Genomic DNA, 7878 nt, shown 5'->3' with positions numbered 1-7878 from the left:
ACATAACGTTGCGTGTCCTAGACTAGGTGGCTGACATACTGCACAAGAGTACATCTGCCTAGTAATGCTGTTTGTGCAATTTGCATAAGTTGCATAAATGCAGAATTTGCACAAATTGTGTCACACCAGAGTAAGCCCATTATTACAATGGGCTTACTATTATGTAATACATATTGTGCATAAGTTGCATAGTCTCTTGTGAGAGTAGAGATACTGGGGGCTTATAAGGCAGAGGGCTGTGCAAGCGGCATCTGAGAAGACTGGAGGGATGAGTAAGAGGCCTTGACTTTGCCAAACCGTCTCTCCTACTGGACTGTCGCGAGATCAGTAGCAGCCTCCCCACTTCTTGCTTGGCCAGAACATCAGCTCAGCTTTGCAGCCTGGACTTGGGGTCTTCCCTTTCTGAGTGCCTGATATTTAACACCTGTGGGCACTCAATGCACCAGCCTTGCCTCAAAGTCTCTTGTGAGAGGATAGATACTGGGGATTTAGAAGAAAGGGGGCTAGGCTAGTAGTGCAGCTGCCAAAGAGGGCCAGCCTTTGGTGCCGGGCCTTCGGTGTGGGACTGAGGGCTGGGGCAGAATTATATTTCTTTATGGCTATTGTAGGAGCTGAAACAGCTGTCGAGCTAGCTTTTGTCACTGGGTCTTGGGTAAAGTTAGTCAGTAATGTGTTGGGATTTGACTGGAGATGGGGAGCCCGAGGGCATGTACATAAATTGTGGGGCAACTATTCCGGTGGTCATGGGCAACAGAAGTAACATTGGCAGGTCAGCAAGCTGTTAAAGGGGAAGGAAAATCAGAAATGTCATAGCTGATTCCCATTCCAGCTGTCCTGCCAGCTCTTTGACTGCGGAGAGCACTGCCAACTACCTACATGGCCTCACCTTGCTCCATTGTAACACCAGGTCAGTCCAGAATAAAACAGAAATCATCAATGATATTATGGATGAAGGGGCTGACCTAATGAGTGCTCTACAGAAGAGCAGGTGAGGAGATGTGAGCGGGGAGGTGGAGTTGCTGTGTTCTTTAACATCTCCCTACCAGGATCCCTATTGAAATATCTGATCATATCAAGTTTGAGGACCAGGGATAGATTGGGACGTCTGTTGGTGTACCAATCATCCCACTGCCCAACAGAGTCCTTAACTGAGCTCATAGACTTGGTTGCGGGGTTGGCATTGGAGTCTTCCAGACTTGTGGTGCTGGGGGACTTCTATTGTCGCTTCAGGGCCAATTTGTCTGGGGCAACTCAGGAGTTCATAGCAGCCAAGACAACTATGGGCCTGTCTCAAGTGGTCTCGGAACCAACGCATGTTGCAGGTCACACACTTGATCTGGTCTTTTACTCTGAACATGGTGGTGTTCTGTGGGTGGGGACTCCTGTGATTTCCCCATTGTCATGGATGGTCCACCATCTGGTTAAGGTTGGACTCACAATCACATCTCCCCTCCTTAGGGGTGAGGAGTCTATTAGAATGGTCCGCTCGAAAAGGTTATTGGATCCAATAGGATTCCAAGAAGCCTTGGAAGGATTTTGTGTTGGCTCTGCTGGCGATCCTGTTGATGCCCTGGTGGAGAATTGGAATAATCAGCTCACCAGGGCAGTAGACATGATCGCTCCTAAGTGTCCTCTCCGACTCGTTTTGAAATTGGCCCCTTGATATATGGAAGATCAGTGGGAGCTGCTGCTGAAGCAGCAAGGTAGACAACTGGAATGCAAGTGGAGAAAGACTAGACTTGATTCGAATCTTACAGATTACAACAGCGCACATTTAAAGGCCTATGCTCCAGCAATATGTGCAGCAAAGGACCAATTCTTTTCTGCCTGTATTGCTAGCACATGTCCCTCCTCCCTTGAATCTGAATTTGGAACCATCAGTTACCTGCTGTGATGTTTTTAATGAATTCTTTGCAGACAAAATATCTTGTATTCAGGCTGACTCAGATCCCACAATTATTGCCGTGTCTGAATTAGAGGTGTCCAGCAACTCCTCTTATGTGATTAGTTCATTTGTGACCCAGTTTGTTTGTGACTCCAAATCTTGAGGATGTGGACAAGCTGCTTGGAATGGTGCAGCATACCACCTGTTCTCGACCATGCTGGACAAGCATGGCTTATATTAGGTTGTTGTTGAAGGCCTAGTAGAAATTATATATGCTTCTCTGAGGGAGGGCAGGATGCCTCCTTGTCTTATGAAGGCAATCAGACTTCTTCTGAAGAAGTGTGCATTGGATCCCTCAGAGTTAAGCAACTATAGACCTGTCTCCAACCTTCCATGGCTAGGCAAGGTAATTGAGATGGTGGTGGTCTCCCAGCTCCAGACAGTCTTGGAGGAAATAGATTATCTGGACAAATTTCAAACTGGCTTTCAGGCGGGCTATGGAGTGGAGACTGCCTTGGTCGGTCTGATGGATGATCTCCAATTAGGAATTGACAGAGGGAGTGTGACTCTGTTGGTTCTTCTGGATCTCCTGACAGCTTTTGATACAATCAGCCATAGTATCCTTCTGGAACATCTGAGAGTGTTGGGGGTAAGAGGCACTGCTTTGCAGTGGTTCCGCTCCTACCTTTCGAGCAGATTTCAGATGGTGTTGCTTGGAGACGGTTGCTCTTTGAAATGTGAGCTTCTCTATGGCTTCCCTCAGGGCTCCATACTATCTCCAATGCTTGTTAACATCTAAATGAAACCGCTGGGAGAGATCATCAGGAGATTTGGTGCAGGTTGTTAATATGCTGATGACACTCAAATCTATTTCTCCTTGTCAGCATCATCAGGAGAAGGCATAACCTCCCTAAATGCCTGCCTGGAGGTGGTAATAGGCTGGATGAGGGCTAATAAACAAACTGAGTCCAAATAAGATGGAAGTACATAGCATGCAGGGTCAGAATTCCAGAGACAATTTTGATCTGCCGATTCTAGATGGGGTCACATTTCCTCAGAAGGAACAGATATGCAGTCTGAGAATGCTTCTGGATCCACACCTCTCCCTAGTATTTCAGGTTGAGGCAGTGGCCAGAGATGTTTTCTATCAGCTTTGACTGATATGCCAGGCCAGCTGCATCCGTTTCTTGAGATGAACAACCTGAGAAGAGTGGTACATATGCTGGTAACCTCCAGACGTGACTACTGCAATGCTAATTGGGGCAAACTTTTTACATAGTCCAGAAACTGTAGTTGGTACCGAATGTGGCAGCAGGTTGGTCTCCGGGTCATCTCAAAGAGACGGCCTATTACCTGTTCTCTTGACCCTTGCCCGACATGGCTTATACTATCTAGCAGGGGGATTGTTGTAGGAGGCCTGGTAGAGATCATAAATGATCATAAATGCTTCTCTGAAGGAGGGAAGGATGACTCCTTGTGTTAAGGAAGCAATTATTAGACCACTTCTGAAGAAGCCTGCCTTTGATCTCTCAGAGCTGGGTAACTACAGGCCTGTCTCCAACCTTCCGTGGTTGGGCAAGGTAATTGAGAGGGTCATGGCTTCCCAGCTCCAGACAGTTTTGGAGGAAACCGATTATCTAGACCCGTTTCAGACTGGCTTTCGGGTGGGCAATGGAGTGGAGACTGCCTTGGTCAGCCTGATGGATGATCTCCAATTGGGAATGGACAGAGGAAGTGCGACTCTGTTGGTCCTTTTGGACCTCTCGGCAGCTTTCAATACTATCGACCATAGTATCCTTCTGGAGGGTCTGAGGGGGTTGGGAGTGGGGGGCACTGCTTTGCAGTGGTTCCCCTCCTACCTTTTGGGCAGGTTCCAGATGTTGTCCCTTGAAGACTGTTGTTCTTCAAAATCTGAACTTCCGTATGGTGTCCTTCAGGGCTCCGTATTGTCTCTGATGTTGTTTAACATCTACATGAAACTGCTGGGAGAGATCATCAGGAGATTTGGTGCAGGGTCGTATCAGTATGCTGATGACACCCAAATCTACTTCTCCATGTCAAACTAATTGGGAGAAGGTATAAACTCCCTAAATGCCTGCCTGGAGGCGGTGATGGGCTGGATGAAGGATAACAAACTGACTGAATCCAGATAAGACGGAGGTACTTATTGTGTGGGGTCGAAACTCGGGAGATGAGTTTGATCTGGCTGTTCTGGATGGGGTCACAGTTCCCCAGAAGGAACAAGTACACAGTCTGGGGGTACTTCTGGATCAGAGCCTCTCCCTGGTGTCCCAGTTTGAGGCGGTGGCCAGAGGTACCTTTTATCAGCTTTGGCTGATACTCCAGCTGTGTCCGTTTCTTGAGATAAACAACCTCAGAACAGTAGTACATATGCTGGTAACCTCCAGACTGGATTACTGTAATGTGCTCTATGTGGGGCTGCCTTTGTATGTAGTCCGGAAACTACAGCTCGTTTAGAATGCGGCAGCCAGGTTGGAAACTACAACTCTCCAGGTCATCTCGGAGAGACCATATTACTTCTGTATTGAAAGGACTACACTGGCTGCTCATAAGTTTCTGGGCAAAATACAAGGTGTTGGTTATAACCTATAAAGCCCTAAACAGCTTGGGCCCTGAGTATTTAAGAGAATGTCTTCTTCGTCATGAACCCCACTGCCTATTGAGATCATCAGGAAAGGTCAGTCTGCAGTTACCACCAGCTCATCTGGTGGCTACTCGGGAATAGGCCTTTTCAGTTGCTACCCCAATGCTTTGGAACACACTCCCTGCTGAAATAAGAGCCTCCCCATCTCTGACAATTTAAAAAAAAAAATCTTTAAAGACACATTTGTTCACCCAGGCTTTTAATTAAATAAAATTAATAGTTAACTTTGTTTTAAAATATTGTTTTAAGGTTTTAAGTTGTTGTAATGTTTTAACTTTTTGCTGTCATTTATTTTAACCAATGTTTTAATTTCTTTGTTGTCCTTTATCCGTTTTAAGTAATGTTTTAACTTTTCTGTTTTTGTTGTAAACTGCCCAGAGACATAAGTTTTGGGTGGTATAAAATTTTTAATTAATTCATTAATATTATTATGATTATTCCTAAGCAGACTAGAGTCCTAGCTAGGGGAGTGCTTCTGGTTCCAGTGCCTCTAATCCCTCTGCTTCCCTCCTCCTGGCTCAGCTGCCAAAGGACAAGGCCAACCCACAGTCAGGCTGCTACTCCCTCAGTCATTCCACCAAGTTGGCATCTTCACCTGTTTTGCCCTCTTGCCCCAGCACAGAGCCTGTTCTTGTGCCCCATGGCCTCAGTGCAGTGGGAATATCCCCTACTCCAAAATCCATTTCTCATCCAGATGTTTTCTTCATTGTGTTCCAAACAAACAATGTTATCTCCGCTCTGGAGAAAAGAGAAAAAGCATATTAGTTTTAATCATTCTGTTGATAAGGAAATGTTCCCATCATTGTTATATTACAGTTTTCCTAAAAGATAATGCCCCTTGAGTATTTTAAACCATACACATTATCTGCACACAAGCAAACAAAAGCTCAGATTCTTAAGCTTCAAAGAAAAAGACTCCCACAAGTTACATTCTTAAGACTAGAGCTACCTCAGACCATTGCAACCTCTATTCCCTGTTCTATACATGCAAATAGATCGAAGGGAAGGGGCTTTTATCCAGTTAAGCTGTATGAAATCAGGGGAAATAAAAAAACTGAGTGGGGGGTTACAGTTGTCACCACAAATTGGACTACATTGTTCCAAAGGTCTGGGTAGGTCGAGGGAAGACGTTACCTCACCCAAGCCCCGAGGATTTCCTCATTTGGGCTGCTGGCCCTGAAATTCTGCAGCCTACATAGGTGCATTCCTATACTGCCTTTTGAACAGAGGCAGCCTAGTTGAAGACTTATTGTTTGTCAATCTGGTCTAAAGCAGACACCAGACCATTCCCCCAAATACAGTTTCCTGTTCCAAATCATAGCACATCATATTTTCTGTGTGGAATATGTTTACAACAAATCTTTTGTCCCATACTTGCTGCCATTCACTTACATCCATTCTAGTTTTCTTCACTCTTTATTTGGGGTACAATCTGCTGGAAAGGTCTTTCACAAACCATTGAAGTGAGTCTGAGAAGTACACCATTATGTGCCTGTGTGGCTCATTCATTTCAGCTGCGTTTCATTGGTGGATTGGGTTCTTGGTCTCTCCCTACTTGCCATTCTCTGGACACATATGCTAAGGGTCCACCTAGTCCAGCATCCTGTTTCCAACAGAGGCCACAAAAAGATGCTTTCACTAAGCCCACAAAAAGGGAAGGTGGCAACAGCTCTTCCCTGCTGCCCCTGTCCCTCCCCCAACTGATGGCATACCACCTCCACATCCAGAAGTTCCATGCATCACAAAGCTCACAAAAAATCATAGGTAATCAAGTTAGTTCATTAGATGAAATCCAAAAGTTATATTATGGTGATACCACTATTAAAATCAATCTAACAGGAGAGGTAGGTGGTTCCTGAAATCAGCAGCTCACATACTGTAGAGTGAAATGTGGATGACTGGAGCACCGCACACACTGCTGCATGCATGTGCATACACACCCCACCAGTGGTGGTGTGGAACAGGGCTTTTTCTACTCCATCTTAAAGCTGTGCAAACACAGTTGTGCGCCACAATGCCCATTTGAGATAATGGTTGTAGTGTCACACGACAACTGTATTTGCAGAGTTTTAGGCATTTGTGGAAAAGCACTCTTGCCCAACTACATCAATTTGTTTAAGTGTCCAGTACAGCATAGGCAATGTAGAAACTGCCCGTGAGACACTGCACAGTACATGAGCCACTGTCTATGTATATTACACATCTGCATCATGCAAGCAACAAATCTGCTGTCTTTCCTATAACTACCCTCAGGTATAGCAACAATGACAAGTAAGTAAGTTTGTTAAGAGTCATAGACCAGCACTCAAGTAAAGTAGCCTTATGATTCCCTGCCCAATTTCCAGCCAGCGTAATAATCTCCATTGTGTCTTCCCAACTATCCATGATCTTCCATAAGCAGAATGAATGAATGAATGAATTATTATTTCTTGTTTACACAGTCAGAAAGGTGTTACTGACTGGTTTGTTTTATCCAGACATCGAGTCCTTCCCAAGGACCTGGGATGGCTGAATTTTATCATCAATACTGTTGGTTATTATAGATATCATCGCAAAATATAGGCTGTTCCCAGTAAAGCTGCTTTTTGTAATTGGCTGATGGTGATTTCTGTGGCCCCTATGGTGTTGAGGTGCTCTTCAAGGTCTTTTGGGACTGCACCCAGGGCGCCAATTACCACTGGGATTATTTTGGTCTTTTTCTGCCACAGCCTTTCAATTTCAATTTGTAGATCTTTGTATTTGGTGATTTTTTCTATTTCTTTTTCTTCTATTCCGCTATCCCCTGGTATTGCTATGTCAATTATTTTGACTTGTTTTTCTTTCTTCTCGACTACAGTTATATCTGGTGTATTGTGTGGCAGATGTTTGTCTGTTTGTAGTCGGAAGTCCCATAATATTTTTACATCTTCATTTTCTTCAACTTTTTCAATTTTATGGTCCCACCAATTCTTGGCTACGGGTAGCTTGTATTTTTTGCAGATGTTCCAGATCCCTGCTACCTTGTCATGCCTTTGTTTGTAGTCAGTCTGTGCGATCTTCTTACAACAGCTGATCAGGTGGTCCACTGTTTCATCTGCTTCTTTACAAAGGCGGCACTTGGTGTTTGTTGTGGATTTTTCTACTTTTGCTCTTATTGCATTTGTTCTTAGTGCCTGTTCTTGTGCAGCCAGTATTAAACCCTCTGTTTCTTTCTTCAAGTTGCCATTCTTAAGCCATTGCCAGGTCTTGGTGAGGTCTTGGTGCCAGTGAGGCACTACCTTGGCATGGTTGTGGGGCTTGTGTGCTCTGATGAAGGTGAGAGCTATGCCAGAGGTCCAACCATACTGGA

This window comes from Hemicordylus capensis, chromosome 2 (genome assembly GCF_027244095.1).
Source record: "Hemicordylus capensis ecotype Gifberg chromosome 2, rHemCap1.1.pri, whole genome shotgun sequence".
NCBI classification, from domain to species: Eukaryota; Metazoa; Chordata; class Lepidosauria; order Squamata; family Cordylidae; genus Hemicordylus; species Hemicordylus capensis.
This window is presented reverse-complemented; position numbering follows the sequence as displayed.